The 16,855-nt window shown below is 43.1% G+C and overlaps 1 protein-coding gene and 2 pseudogenes across 1 annotated transcript in view; 2 read left to right on the forward strand and 1 right to left on the reverse strand.

Moving 5' to 3' along the window:
* RBM20 (RNA binding motif protein 20) overlaps positions 1-16,855 on the reverse strand; it is a 188,866-nt gene that overhangs the window by 151,916 nt on the left and 20,095 nt on the right. The window lies entirely within an intron of this gene.
* On the forward strand, positions 3,259-3,650 carry LOC119510663 (annotated as a pseudogene).
* LOC119510816 lies at positions 3,769-5,291 on the forward strand (annotated as a pseudogene).

The following is a 16,855-nucleotide window of genomic DNA, read 5'->3' on the forward strand; positions in this document are numbered from 1 at the left end:
ATTCACGGGTCAGTGAGGACTGTGTGAGAAGGGGCCCCTGCTCCTCTCCCATCAATCCACTGCCTCCCACATAAACATGTCAAGGACACGAAAGACACGGAAAGACCGAGAAACTGTCCCAGAATGGAGCAGACCGAGGAAACATGACAACCAAATGCCATGTGACACCCACAGACACAAGATTTTCAATGAATAATAACTAATAATATAAGTAACAAATAATTGCAAATAGAGAGATAGAATTGGAGATTGAGATGGCAAAAAAGAAGTGGAAAGAAGAGAGAAAGGAGCAGGGGCCCAAAAGAGGGGCAGGAAGGAAAAGTGTGTGTGCATCTCCCCTGTGCAAGGAGCCGCCGTGCAGACTGACCCCCAAGAACCACCTGCCTCCCTCCAGCCGGAAGGATCACTCACCCACAGTTTAGGTGAACCTGTGCTGGGGGGAAGGGGACGGTCCCGCCCAGCCAGCCATGGAAGGTAGCCGGGAGCCTCCCCAGCTCTCCCCTCCCAGCCCTCAGGTGAGCTGTCGCCATCCCCGCGCCATGTGACGGTGTCCTGGAGGCCAGGCCGGTTATCTGTGTGTGTCAGTCCAAGAGCCAAACACCCTTGGCAGATCCTGGATCACAGCTGAACACGCGACCCGGAGAGGCCGGCCCAGGTCATCCATCACGCCGGGCCGGGGTGAGCAGTAAAACAGACAAAGTTTGGAGCATGGAGGCTCCTACCACCCTTTTAGCTGACAGTTCCCTCCTCCCTTCCAGAGAAACGAACCCCAGAAGTGGTGGAAAACCAGGCAGTGGCAGGTGCCATCTGGAGAAAGAAGAGGAGGCATTTTATGAATGGACCATTTGGACAGGAAAATAGCTCTCAGGGCCATTCCACAGCCAGCAGCTTCCCTCCCCCACCCCTGAAAATTCTTCCAGCCCCATCTGCTCGGAAGGAGGCAACACACCCAAGGAGCAAACCCACCAACCATCCCCGGCTTCCGCCCCCACAAGAGCATTCCAGAGGTTTTGCCAAACTAATTGCTGTCCCCTCAAGCAGCCTGCGTGACAACAGGTGCCCGGCTCTAATGCCACCACTCTCAATTTCTGGATTTCATTGTTTTTAATTATCCTACATAATTGTTTTTAAAGTCGTTTTTAAAAAACAGTGCTGTTTTGACCCTGCTTTCAGTAGACATTTCAGAAAAGGAACTAAAGGGGTGGGGGCAGTCCAGAGATGAAATTGAGCTGGCGGTGCCCTCGGGCCGCCTCTGGCATGAAACAGCATGAGCCGTGAATGACAATCACCAAATGAATGACTTCGTGGCCATCTGCGGGCTGAGCCTGTCTGCCTGGATGGGAAGTCTGTCTCCATGTGCCTCCGTCTGTCAGGGCTAAACCCACTCTCAGAAGACGGCCAAGCTGCAGCAGGACAGACAGCCTTCTGCCTTCATCTGCCCAGTCTTACCACCACACCTTCAAAGAGCATCTCACGGTTCACAACGTACCTTCCATACTTACCTTTGATTTTCTAAACAACCCTGTGAGGCAGAAACCAAGATATAGGGAATCCTATGATGTGCTCACCTGAAGAACTGTGATAACAGAAACCGCACTAATTATTAATAAGAAGAAAAATGACAGCAACAGTGAACATTTATTCAGCACTTAAGTATGTGCCAGGTGCTGTGCTAACTGCCTTTATTCTCACCCCAACCCTGGGAAGAAGAGAGGATTATTTATAGATGCAAAACTGGAGCTCCATTTTATAGATGTGAAAACTGAGGCTTCCAGACACCAAGTTTCCTGCCCAAGTCCACATGGCTGCTTAATGGAGGAGCTTGGATTTGAGTCCAGAACCTGCATGCCTCACCTCTGCAGAGGCTCCTGGTCTCCCAACATGCATTGCTGCAGAGCGTGCTATCATTTGTGCTCCAGGCCTGAGTGAGTGCAAACCAACTCACTCCACGAGTCGGTGGTTTCGCTGAGCCTGGAACTTCCAGAATCCTGGTCCAGTGCTCATTCTTCAGCATCACACCATGAAAATGTCACGTCTTAAGTATGAAGTGATTCTACCCTAAACATTCTGCTGCCCATTTCTTCTAAAATAAAAGCCAGAGCTAGAAAAAACTTAAGATCAACAAACTCACCTCCTTCAAATTCTAAGTAAGGAAACCAAGTCTCAAAGAAGCTACACTCACTGACCAGGAGAGCTGGCAGCAGGGCAGAGAGTAGAGCCCCTACTCCCTGGCCTTCCACACTCCAGCGTGCTTTCCAGAACCAAACTGCATTTTACCAGAAATAAACAATGAGGGAGAAGTCACACAATCAGACATTCTCCCCTGAGTGGTCCCACTGAGGAGGTCCCTTCTCCAGTGATGCTGCACATGCTACTTTAAAAAAAGTGAACCACATTACAAGAAGAGTGACCATTCGTGGTCTCAGCATGACCATGGGCTCAAATGTGTCTTGAAGTAGAATTCCATTTAGTGACACCTTCAAAGCCAAATAATGAGAAATTAATATATTTAAATACCTTGATACCTAAAAAAAATTTTTTTGCATAATTGTTTTTCATCTTTGCTCTTTGGTTAGGTTTTTATAAGGAACCTCTTTTGTCTGAATAAACTTTTGAGTATTCCCATAGCTCTATTTCTCCATCTTGGGCTGAAAGAAATCCTTTCTTTTCCTTCATATTCTTTGTCTTAATTTATGATTTTTCAGCTATCTGTATGTTTTTTGGTTTATGTTTGTTTTCCCCACTAGACAGTAAGCTCCACCCACAAGGACCACATTTGTTTTGTTCATCACTTAGCACCTACAACAGGGCTTAGCACATAGAAGACACTCAATAAATAATTGTCTTAGTTGAAAGAGTTAGTGAATGAAGTATCCATGGGTTAGAGACCGGGGAAGCTTCAAGAGAGGGTGCAAACCCCCTTTGCTTCAAGTACAATTCCGAGAGCCATCTTTTTACCTGCCAGGTTGACACCTTTATCTTTGGACAGATCCCCATTACCTGAAGACCAGCAACACGAGATACACGGAGATCAAAACCACCCACCAGACGGGAAGGAGGACGCCAAGGAGAGGCAGCTGCAGACGGAGGGCAAGGCCCATCCACGAACCTCCCAGACCCTCTGTACAACTCGGCTATGGTCTTGGTCACAGAGGGTGGCCATGAGGACTAAGCAGGACCTCGAATACAAAGCACACGCATGGCGTGAGACGGTCGCTAAATAAATGGCACCATTAGGCAAGAAAGGTATGATCAGCAATGGAAAAGTTGCCAGGCTCAGCTACCACATATGAAAGAATAGTTTACAAAAATTTCTCCAAGCATCACTATAAGAAAGTGTGCCTAGAATTTCAAGAGCTTGGGGTTGGATTGAATGCTGCACCGTTCAAACGGCTGCTTATTTCAGCCTGAAAGATCTGTTTGGGGAGGCCGGTGCTGCCTTCCCTTGGACATCCTAAAATATGAAGAGAACACCTTGTCAGCCATCTCCAGAATATGTAGAATATGTAGCAGTGGTTCTGTTAAATTGTGGAGCTCTCTGACCTAGTTAGGATCCTATAAAGGCAAAAAAATATGCTTTCAGACTGATTCAGGTTTCTCCATTTCTTCTTGCATTATCTGGCAATAGTAGGGAACAAGTATTGGATTGAATAGATCTTCAGTTTTAGAAACATTCCTCCATTCTCAAAAGTACTTTTGATGCCAGCATAATGTCTGAAGACTGAAGTAGGCTAAAAGCCCTTGTTGATGGAATGTGAGGTGTTAAAGATGTTCCCAGGAATTTCCAGCCACCACATTTGATGGGGTTGACTTCAGAGGAGAATCTGTCTGAACCAACCGGTGCAGAGAAGGCAGCACCTTCAGCATCTGCATGTCAAAGTTGGAGAGGAGCTGAACTCAGCAGGGCCTTCACACAGAGGGATGCAGCTACCTTCTCAGAATTAACTGGGGATAGTACTCCTTAGCATTTAAATGAAGATTTTGCAAAACAAACCAAGTTTGGGAAAACAATTGTGCATAGAGTTTTTTTAATGCAATTTTATTGAGATACATTCACATACCATACAGTCATCCAAAATGTACAATCAATTGTTCACAGTATCATCACATAGTTGTGCATTCATCACCACAATTTTTTGAACATTTTCATTACTGCAAAAAAATAAGAATAGGAATAAAAATAAAAGTAAAAAAGAACACCCAAAACATCTCATACTCCTTTTTCCTCCCTATTGTTCATTTACTTTTTGCCCCCCTTTTTTCTACTCATTTGTCCAGACACTGGATAAAGGGAGTGTGAGCCACAAGATTTTCACAATCACACAGTCCCACACCGTATAAGCTATATAGTTACATGATCATCTTCAAGAATCAAGGATACTGGGTTGTAGTTCAACAGTTTCAGGTATTTCCTTCTAGCTATTATAGTACACTAAAAACTAAAAAAGGATATCTATATAATGCATAAAAATAATCTACAGAATGACCTCTCGACTCCATTTGAGATCTCTCAGCCACTGAAACTTTATTTTGTTTAATTTCTCTTCCCTCTTTCGGTCAGGAAGGCTTTCCCAATCCCACGATGCTGGGTCCAAGCTCATCCCTGGGAGTCATGTCCCATGTTGCCAGGGAGATTTACACCCCTGGGAGTCATGTCCCACACAGGGGGCAGGGCAGTGAGATCACCTGCAGAGTGGGCTTAGAGAGAAACAGGCCAAATCTGAGCAACAAAAGAGGTTCTCTGGGGGTGATGCTTAAGCACCATTATAAGGAGGCTTAGCCTCTCCTTTGCAGTAACAAGCTTCATAAGGGCAAGCCCCAAGATTGAGGACTTGGCCTATTACAATGGCATTCCCCCAATGCTTGCAAAAATATCAGTAATTCCCCAGTTGGGGAAGTTTAATGTTTCCACATTTTTCCCCAGGCCCTCAAGGGGGCTTTGCAAATACTTTTTATTCTCTGCCCAAATTACTCTGGGATGTATCAGGGTTTCTTGCTACCTGTACAAACCAACCAGATCTAGCCCCCTTGTGCCTGGAATTTTGATCAATGGACTTATTTCAGCTCTCCTGGGTACTAAAATGCCAGAACCAAGCTGTGTATTTCTTCCCCAGGAAATTAACTTCCCAGCCCCATTATATGTTGGAGAAGTTGTTATAGCTTCTGCAGAAGTGAAAAAGCTGAAGTGTTTCATTGCTTTTATTGCAGTGTCATGTTCTGTGATAGAAAGTTAAAAGACTGTCATGGAAGGCTTGGTTAAGATTATGGTCCCAGAAGTTCCCAAATCCTGAAATAAGTGTTTAAAGATGCAAGAGCCCCTGTGGAAAACAGAGATTGCTGCTCTGTACCAAGGAATGACTCACAGACCCAGATGCTCATATTGGGGTGCAGCAGGATAGGTAATGGGGTGTTCAAATGTCCTCTTTCCATTGGCTTCACACAGGCTCAAATATATGCATGATTTCATCACCTGTCTAGGGTTTCTAAAATTCAGAAAACATTATCAGTTAGCTAAACGTTCTACTTTTAGGATTTCAAAGTTAGATTTGCATTTGGACATAAACCTACCTATATCTGTGTAGAATAATTTTCTCACTGAATTTACAACTATCTGGCATTTAGTTATTGAAGGCAACAATAGAATTTGAGTCATCTTTGAACATCCACCCTTTACCAGTAAATATTCTCAGACCTTACCCCCAAAAAACCAACCAATTATTTAAGATCTCATTTAAATGTGTCACCTATTAGGAAACTTGAAAAATTAAACAATGGCCAACCCTCCAGTCTCTCAAAATGCCACTTAGCTGCAAGTAACAATCTGATTCTAGCCTTATTTTAAAACATAAAAATCCAACAGTGATTCTGGGACTGTAATAAAATTTTCAAAATTTCAGACAAACTACAGATTTTTAAAACCTGCCTCCCCAAATTTCAAAACCAGTATTGGCTTAGGAGTAACAGACAGGATTTGGTGATTGAAAGAAGCTGGGTTTGAGTACATCAAGGAAACAGGATGAGAACAAATAGGTTTGTCACCAACCAAGGGGAATGAAAACTGGAAAAGGGCAACAAATTATTTTTCCTTATAGACACCTTCTCTGTGGATTTTGAAATTCTTGGAGGAAGTAATATGAAGAAAAACTCAGCAACCACAGAATATCATGCAGAGAAAAACACCGTATGAACAGTTTGAGAGGTGCCAGACTCAAGTGGGAGAAGTACTAAGTACCATCTCCCTCCACAAATTCTCAGAATGACATGTCTAATTACCATTGCATCCTATAACATGGTTTTTCTTTCACTGATTTTTTTTTTCCTAAGTGTTTTCTTTAAATGTCTCTGTCTTGGTTATAATTATTCTGTGCATTGTTTAATTTTATCAACAATGAAATACACTACTTTCAAATATCTATTTTTCTCTCCATGAAGCATTTGTGGCCAGCCGGGACCACAAATGGTGTTGAGGGCACCGACAACTTCAGCCGATCCTGCCTTCAGCCCCTGGAACACACAACTGGCACCAGATACTGAACTTGAACTTCAATGCAGTGCCAATGACCTGGTTTTGCCCTCTGAGTTTTGGGGGACAAAGAGAAATACAGTCAGTTCTTGAAGGAATGCAGAACCACATCTGGAATTTACAGTCCAACTCATGGGATGCTCCAGAAGAAGGAATCCAACCCCCCATATCTCTGTGGCTAATTACTACTGTAGGTGACTCCCAAGTAAATTCTACCTGAGATTCCTTCTCTTTCTCAGACACCTCCTTATAGCCTTAGAGAGATCTAAGAAATACAAGTCCATAGTAGCTATGGTTTCCTGCCTGTTACTACCTGCTAGGTATTCCACTAAGTGATTTATGTATACTATCCTGTTTAATGCTCCCAATAAACCTGAGGTAAATTTTATTATTATAACATTATATTTATAATATAATTATAAATTTCCTCCCTTATAAATAGTATTATATATAATATATGATATAATATATTATAATATTTCCTCTTTTATAAATGAGGATGTCGGGGCTTGGAAAAATTAAGTAACTTCCAAGGACTCAGCCAGGAAGTAGAAAAGCCAGAATGTGAAACCAGGACTGTCTGCTTCAAAAGGCTGGGCTCCCCCAGAACCCGAGGGGGCCACTGGGCCATGTTTACCCCATCATCCCCTGGCTGAGAGTTACCAGAGCTCTCAACTATGACCAAGAGGTAGTAAAATATCACAATGAAGAACACGGGCTCTGAAGTCAGGCTGCCTGATTCGATCCATCTGAACCCCAGCTCTGCCACACATACTAATGGGAACTTACTTAACTCTTGATATCTCAGTTCCCCTGCTGGAAAGTAGACATATTCTTAGTTATCTATTTCATAGGGTTGTTTGAGGGTTAAATAAAATCCCACATGTAAAGCCCTGAGAACCACATCGTAAGCACACAATAAAGGTTAGCTGCTAAGAATAACACTGTTGTCGATGTGGTGGTCTCAAGTCTCTCTTCTTGATTTCGAAGGCTCCTCCAAACCCAGCCCCTCCATCCCATCTAATTTATTTCCCATCACAATTCAACATAAATGTTATTCTCCACAGCACACTCTCCTCCTTCATTCCTACCACGCTCTCCTCTGGTTATAACTTGACTTCCACCTATCTAAAACCTCCCCGCTCCTTCAAGGCCCCTCCAGACGATGCCTCCTCCATGACAGCTTCTCCAAACACTGAGACCTCACTGGTCTTCCCCTTCCAGACCGTTCATCCCCCAAAAACACTGGCACCCAGAGCATCATCATGAATTAATGACCCGCTGTGAATATAGAATTACATACTGCCTTCAAACAGTCATTAGATGTTTCAGCCTCATTTGCTTTATCCCCCAATTTGGTTGCAAGCTCTTTGAGCACAATATGTCCAATACTTCTATATCCTCCACAGGCGATGACAAGAGCTAGTGTGTGCACACACACAGCCATATAAAATAGGCACAGTTCCTGGTCACAGAATCCTAAAATTAGTGGCTTAAATTATTTTAAATGCCACGAGTAGAGGATGAAATCAAAAAAGAGCCTCCATCAACAGCATCAAAAATATCAGACCCTGTATTTGACCTTGTCAAGGACTTAAATGTGATCAATTATAATGCCTGCACTAACTACCAGCTTATTAATATGGAGGTTTCAGCATGTAATTAAATTTTTTTGGATTAAACAGCTTCAGCACCATTAATCCAGTGGGCTTCTGAATGATCCACATCAACTTGAAGACATGACTGAGCTTATGTGGTCATTCCACAAATGTCCAGACAGGTTATGTAATTCAAGTCTGCCATCTGGAAACAGGCTGGGAATTGGGAATAATTCTAAGAAGATGCTTGGAACTTGCTTAGACTGCAGGAATTCTGCTCTAACATGGGTATAGTACGGCAAATACAGTAGCCCTGTTTTATAAGTTCATTGTTGCAAGCAATGCCACAAGAATATGAGAGCTAAGCACAGAATATGTGAACTAGTGGTCCAGGTAAAGGTTTTCTCATGCATTTTACAGGCCATAGGAACTGATCATGGACAACACTACGCATTGTACCCTATACAGTTCACCTGTTATGAAACGCCAACCCTTCCAAAACATGTGCAGACTGAATGGCCATAAGGGACATCTGTGTTTCTTCCCACCCATCTGACACACAAAGGGATGGAAATGCACCAGACCAGACCTTCTCTCTCCAGATGAGTAAATGCTAACAACCTCAACAAGCAATTGCAATATAAAAGTAGAGGAGTGGGGCTGAAAATGTCATTAGGTCTCATCCCTGCCCCAGGAAGGTGCATCCCCAAACTGCCAAGGGAAAGCCTCTCTCTTGGTGAACTCATTCTCCTTTAAGAAAAAAAAAAAAAGTTTAGGAAGCCAACCCCAAAAAGGTGTGCCACGCACAGAAAATAGCAGTCTCTTTTTAGATGAGAGCCAAGCTTGCACATTACCATGTTATAACAATTTCCTACAGCACTCTACCTTAAACACAGCAATCCAACACAACACTAGAACCACCTCGTTCCCCCTGAAACACAACTAAACCTCCTCTCTCCGTTTCAATAAAGTTCAATGTCCTCAAAATACAGGGAGCTGGAAATAAGTGGGTTAGAGAGGGCAGCTTTAAGTTTCAAATCACACAGGCTTCAACAGCCAGAGCCGCCTAAAACTCTCCTCACCTGTGGCTTTGGCAACAGAACCTTCTAATACTCACAATACTCAGTGTTCAGCCAGGCTGGTGTGAAATATATACTCAGCATCTGCTGGCAGGAGTAAAAATTCCATTTGAAAATCCATATCAAGAACCCTAAAAATATTCCCACCCTTTTACCCAAATAATTACAGTACTGGGACTATAACCTATCATGGAAAGAGGTTTAGACAGAAAGATGTTTACCACAGAACTATGAAAGGAAAAAAAAAACAAAAACCCTAAATATCCAATAGTATCAGATGGATATATATACATATATATGATAGATATTATGCAGCTAATATGTATGCTTATAAAATATGTTAAGTGAAAAAGCAGAATTAAAAAATTGAACATTAAAGTACAATTAAAACTAGAAAAAAAGATTAATTTTTATATAGAAAAAGAAGGCAAAAGAACGATCACAAACGGCAGTTGTTTTTGGAGAGTGGACGTGCCAGGTGTTCGCTTCTACTTTTCTGCCGCCCTGTCATAAGTCCATGTAAAGCTTTATTTGAAAAACTGATAAGGTCTAGGTCCAGGGTACATCCAAGCATGGTGGGGATAACCGACGCTCCAAGAGAAAGAAGCCGTTTTCCGACTCCAGGAGAAAAGACTCTCTCTCCAGGGGCCTCTGTGACCCCACAGGTCTCGAAATGTCTCCAAGCAGGGGCAGAAGCTGCGATGGCGAATCTCCGGAGGGCCCTGGAGGACCCGCGCGGCAGGAGCGCACCCGGGAAGACGGTCCCGGCGCAGCGCGCTGCACCCGCTGCTTCCTGCCGACGACCCGGGAAAGCTCCGTCAGCCCGAGAGGGGGCAGCAGCCCGCCCTGAGACAAGGGTCTCCGCGGGCAGGGACGCCAGGTCCGGCCGCGGGGACACGACGAGCGGGAGCCTCAACTGACTCGCTGAGATCTCTCAGGCTTCGAGAGTTTTTAAACACACACAAGGATTGAATTATTCGGAGAGCTCAGCAGACACAACCGGGATTAAGAAGAAGGAGGCTGATCGAGTCATCACCTGACCAGTGCTGCCACCGAGCGCGGGGACTGAAGCCTCGCCCCGCGCACCTTCCGCGCCCGCAGGGTTCTGGGCACCGCCCTCCGGCGCTGGAGACACGCTCCACGTGCTCCAAGAGAAACGCACCGAGAGAGGCGTTATCCCTGCAATACCCAGGTAAAAACCATCTCAGGCATCAAAACCAGCGTTCTATGACAACAGCCACCCAGTAAGCAAGACCCTAAAACCGGTCTTAAAGTACTCTTGGCTTTGTCCCTCCAGCGTGCTGGGGGGAGGCTCAATTTTAGCATTTCATTTCCTCGGAGATGAGTGGCTGATTGTCAGCATCAGCACCTTGGCTGCCAGCTGGCATTCTGCCCATCAGATCCTACCCTAAAGGGATACAGGACTCCGTTTTAAAAGCCCAAAGAAAAAGTCCTAAATAATATGAATAATAACACCAGAATACATCTGTTCTGTAATAAACATTTAAAAATTTACAAAAAAGATTTAAAGGGGCGGTTTCCAGGAAATACTGTTCCAAGCATGTAAAATATGAAAAAAAGAGTCACTTTATTTCTATTAAATTAGCTTTTCAAAAAACTTGAAGTAGATGTTTAACAAATACACAGTGCATAATATTTGCATAGGCATAGTTCTAGGCACTATACAAATACTAATCATTACTAATAATGATGCTATGAGGCAAATGCTATGGTCATTGAGATTTTACAGAGAAGTACCTGAGGCACAGCGAGATTAAATGACTTGCCTAAATTTACACAGTGGGTAAGCCCCGAAGCTGGGATTCAAACCTAGGTAGAAGGGTTCCAGCCAGCCCAAAGCTATAGTGAAACTCATACCTTCGTATGTTACTGCTGACATTGTAAACTTGTACAACTTTTTGTAAAGCAATATGGCAAATATATCAACAGCAATAAAAATATTCATATCCTTTGACCTAGTAATCCCATTCCTGGGAAATATTCCAAAACTACATGCATGAAGATATACATTAGTGCAGTATTGATAAGAGTGAAAATGTGGAACCATAAATGCCCAACAGTAGGCAGATAATTAGGTCATCTTTGGTATATCGGTTTAGTGGAATACCAAACTGTCCTAGAAAATTAAATCATGAAGCTGATGCAACTGCAAGAAAAAATTTTTACAATATAGTGTTAAGTAGTAAAAAGCAGAATATGAAATTTCATATGATATTGTAAAATATATGCACATAACCAAATGCAAAAGGAACGAACACAAAAGAGGCAAATAGTTGAGAACTGAGTCTGACAAAGAGATTGCTGGTAATTTTTTCCTCTTTCAAAGAGTTCCCTTTATGTTTTTACAGCAGTGTTGTTATAAAGCAAATCTGAAGCAAAGGAAGTGCATCTCTAAGTATTTATGAGGATAAACCATATTTTCACAAGCCTGAGCCTTCAGCAGGCACCGTGCAACAGGGATAGCTGTATTGTATTTAAGTGTTCTCAGAGCCAGGCCCTCCGTGGCCAGGGAAGGAGCGGGATTAAGCTGGCAGCTGGAATTAGCAGGTCTCTCAGCCGCTATGCTGGAGAACTCCAGCTGAGACCAACAGTGTGGGAATTCTGGGCCTAGCATCAATCCCCACAAATCAAAATATCAGCAAACGAAGCAAAGGCTAATGCCGGGAGCTTTTCACATGCAAGCATAAGATCTAAGTCGTGAGAAATTTAGACTCCACTGAGATCTCACCAGAGAACAGTTAAGGATGCGCCACATTCTTTACTTGCTTATCTGTATCTGTGAAATGGTGCCAGGTGCCAACAGTCTCTGGGAAGGGGACAGGAATGGTCTTGACCATTTCCTAGATCCACCCTGAAACTCCAAGGTGTGAAATCCTTAGACTCCCTAAGTGGTCAAGTTGAGGAAGGGTAAAAACAAGACAAAAATTCTCTCCTTAACAGGAACAACCAAACCAGGTGAAACTAAAAGGGTTTCAAAGGAATAAAACATTAGACTCACTAAGGAATAAAGTTGAGTCAAGTTAAAATCCAAGACAAAAAATATCTGGAATAACCAAATAGGGTGAAACTAAATGGTTTCAAAGAAATGGCATGTTATATTTAATTCAACAACTGTTTATCAAGAGTTCATCCATACACCAAATCCCAAGCAACTGCCTTATCCAAAAGGCAGTCGAGCACCTTTCAATCTCTGCGTGCTAAAGGACTGTGACAAAGTTGACCTTTCCCCACTCCCACTCCCCACTTTGTTTTACAAACTAGTCAGACCCAAAAATACCAGTTTGGCTGAGAGAACCAGTCCCTTAAAATTTACCGCAACCAAGTGAAGGTGCAAAGTTTTCAAATTTGAAAACAATCTCTGGAGCCTAAAAGTGTAATTTAATCCCAAATTTTATTATAAGGAACATTAAAACATGTAAGTGGTTTGTTGAACTGCCAGCAAAAGCCCCAAGAGATTTTTCAGACAGATGGCTGTGGCCTGTAAACACATCATATTTCATTTTGATTGCTTTATAGCAGAAAATACAAATAATGTGGAAGAGTTCATTGCTTAAATATCATTCCTATTAGCCAAAAGTAAAATGACTACCCTGACATACACAGACACACACATACACACACACACACCCTCTTCCCCAGCTCCCCTCTCAGACTCGATCTGGAAACATATGAAAATGTTTGAAAACTATGAAAAGTTCTCCCTCCATAAACAACCTCACCATCAGCAGATTAGCAAAAAATAAAAGGGCATTTTAAATTAATCACCTGCTTGTCTTCAACAATGGCTTTGCTGCCATACCAAAAATTGAAGGAAGTTTTCCCTCTGCTTAAAAATAACAGCACATTAAATTAAGGGCTCAGGGCAACAAGAATTGAATGTGCAGTCATGGAAAAGCACAAAGAAAAATGACACAACTCTCATGAAAAACTGTAACTATTTCTTCACATAAAATCACCATGGTTAGTCACTTTTCAAAAGCCAAAAGAAAACGAGGCCTGGGACTTACAATGATAAACAGGTTTTTGAAAGTGTTTTACTTGGAAAACATCCACAGGAAACTGCCCTAAGTTCAAAAAAGAACCTGCCTTTGAGAGAAACTTCAGGCCAAAGAATCTTAAGACTTAGGATCAACTCTGCCTTCTACCGTCCCCTCCCCTCCAGCCCTCAAAGAGCAGACTTTTAAAAAAGATTTCAAAGGGGGAATTTAAGAGGGCTTCTAAAAGTTTTCCCTGGCACTCCCATCACTCATCACCAACGCTGTGGGCAGGAATAATACTCAAGTTTTTTACCCTCTCCCTCCCTCCACCTGTCGTCCCCAGTCTCCCTTCGAATGCCAGGGCCATTCGCACTTTCTGCTTGAATGACAAGATCACCCCTGCAATCCAGAGTCTCTGCTTCAGTCCCAGGGGCTGCCCCTGAATTGGAGACCCTTAGAAAAATATTTACCAATTAGGGGTTACCTAATAGCTAAGCATCAGAGAAGGGTCATGGATCGGTTTGTTTCCTTCTTCCCTTGTTTTGTTTTTTCCAGTAAAACGACTGGTTCCACCTTAACATTCCAGAATAAGTGATGCTGGTATGGATGAAGACACACAAACTCAGAAGGCAGGAGGATCTGTTAGTTGTCTTTACCCTGCCTTTGGGCCTCCCAACCCCAGGTAGCCGCAGCCACAGCTCAGGAATTCCAGGCGGGGATGCTTGGCATCTGCAAGTAATTGAGTTAAGGGAGCTCTAAAGAAAGACTTCACGTTCACATTCATATGCTAAACTCGGTTATAAATAGACCTCAAGAAGGGCCTGACTTCACTTTTTAATTTTAGCCTGGTGATGAGCATGCCCTAAAGACAGAAAGTCACCAGGCATTTTCCTGAGTGCAGTGATCTTCATATTTTTATAAAAAGGAAATGCAGCATGTTCTATTAATAAAAGTGCTGTAGCCTCAGTTAAATCCGGACAGTTCGTAAATCAGGGCTCCCTCTATCCTCGCTTCCCTGGGCCAGCCGCTCACTCACACCCAAGCTCGGGAGCAAGCAGGTGACACACAGCCAGGAAAGCAAGCAGGACACCCTCGGGCCCAGGGCTCAAGGGCCCACCTCTGACTGCTTTGTGGTCAGTGAGGCACCACAAAATGTGGCTCCCGGATGCTTCCCAGGCCACCAGGTGACTCAACCAAGTGACTGGCCAATAAATCTCAAAGGGCCGTTGACAGAATCCCGTAGCCAGGATGGAGCCCTTTGTGTTAGGAGATTTGGAGGGGATACAACGGCTTGCTAAGAGGCAAAGGGAGAGACAGTGTGGTGCTTGCTTCAGAAAGCAATTTCACCTTTTTCTTCCAGTCTTAAAGATGCTCTTATGGGTTGAACTGTGTCCCCCCAACAGGTAAGAAGTCCTAACTCCGAGGACTTGTGAATAACACCTTATGTGGAAACCTATTTCCAAATTGCAAATGGAAAAATTTTAAATGAGGACATACTGGAATAGGGTGGGCCCATAATCCAGAATGACGGGTGTGCTTAGAAGAGAAGGAAATTTGGATACGGACACAGATGAGGGGAGAACCATGGACTGCCAGCAAGCCACCAGAAGCGGGCCGGGCCCGACAACTGGAGCTCAGACTACCGAGACAATAAATATCTGTTTGAAGTCACCCAATTTGTGGTACTTTGTAAAGGCAGCCCCAGGAAGCTAAAACAGATGGTGATGTTCAGATGGGCCTCCAGCCACCTAGCTTCTGACTCCTGTATCTACCCACCTAAGAAGAATCTTCCCCAGCTGCCCATGGCCATCTAGCCACACAACAGAGTAAAATCTGGCCAGAAGGAAAAACAAACATCCTTAGAGCCCGGAGCTCCTCAGCCAGGCTAAATGGTAATTCCAAACTTGGGCAAAACTACCCCAGGTCCCCTGAGAAAGTGCTGGAGCATGCACTTGGGCAGTGTGGGGGTGTCCGGGTCACAAGGCTCATCCAAACACAATCCCCTACCTGGCTTTGGGGTTCTGAGGATCCCAGAGAACTGTGCTGCTTCCTTTCTTTAGGAAATAAACACCTGAGGCCTTACTACTTACAGGCACTGTGTTACACACCATATGGACAATCGCATGTAGTCATCCAACAACCAACTGGATGAAGTCGGTAGGCGAAATTTAAGCAGACAACAAGGTCACACAGCTAGTAAGTGATGGGCCACACTGCTCCAACTCTAGGCTCTCTCTCATTAAAGCCCCAGGCTGGTGGCATCAGAAAAGGCCGACACAGTTCCGAATGGTAGATATACGGTCTTTTACCATCCTCCACTCTTACACTTGGATAAATTTTCTGCCCTCAAAGGAAAATAACTCTGATGTTAATGGTTCTGATTCTCAGTTATTGTTTTGCTTTTGCCCTCATATCCCAAATTTATATTATGGCTGCTTGTAAAATCCTATAAACAACCTAAACAATCCCACAATAATCTGAGCCCCAAAGGGACATAAATTCTGCAGGATAAGATGGAAGGACCTCAAGTTTTGGGGCCAGACAGATGTGAGTTAGAATCCAAGCCCTACTACTTGCCATCTGGTGAATTCAAGAAGGGTACATGCCACAGCCCAAATTTAATTCATGGACACCTGAAATCAGGACTGGCCAGGTGACCATGCTGGTGTTCCCATTTTTTTTTAACATTTTATTACAAAAATGTTCTAACTATACAGAGGTAGAGAGAACAGTTTAAAGAATTCCCATGTACCCATCACCCAAATTATCAACGTATAGCCAGTCTTGTTTACTCTGTACTACCACCCACCCACCCCCTACCCCGGACTTTGAAGCTAATCCCAGACACAGCATTTCATCTATAAATCCTTTAGTCTGTAGATCTAAAATATAACATTTTTATTTTAAAAAAGCCAAATACCACTACCACAACTACAAATAACTCAATAAATCATGAAAAAATAATTCCTTAATCCTGACATCCAGTCTATTCAAACTTCCTAGGTTATCTATTAATTTTTTTTTAACAGTTCGTTTGTTTGAGCTAGGATCCAAACAAAGATTATGGACTGCATTCTGCTGACTAATATTTTAAGTCTCTTTAAATCTATAGATAATCCTTCCTGCTGTTTTTATCCTTGCAATTTATTTGCTGAAGAAACCAGGTCTTGTGGCATGAAGAATTTACCACGTTCCGTATTGGCTGGTTTCATCTCGGTGGTGTCGTTTCAACATGTTCTCTGTCCCATGTATTTCTTATAAACTGGTAGTTAGATCCACAGCCTGGCACAGATTCAGGTTCTATTTTGAGGGGTACTCTGTGGTTCCTACTACATCACCTCAGAAGATACAGGATGCCTACAAATCTTTCTTTTTTGACATTAAGGCTGGTCTGTAGTTTGAATATCATTAGTCTGATCCATCCATTATGAGGTTCCCATCAGCTTCACCCAAAGGTTTAGCAGACATTAATAACCATTATCTAAACTCATTATTTCACCACGGGTTGCAAAATGGTGATGTTCTAATTCTGTCATTCCTTCTGGACTTATGAGATAGAAATCTTCTATAAAGAAGAATTGTTCCTCATCAACCATATGGATAGCTTACGGTAACCAATAAGAAAAGACAGAATAAATACTTGATTCTTTCCCTTTC

Source organism: Choloepus didactylus, chromosome 15, assembly GCF_015220235.1.
Source record: "Choloepus didactylus isolate mChoDid1 chromosome 15, mChoDid1.pri, whole genome shotgun sequence".
Classification (NCBI taxonomy): domain Eukaryota; kingdom Metazoa; phylum Chordata; class Mammalia; order Pilosa; family Megalonychidae; genus Choloepus; species Choloepus didactylus.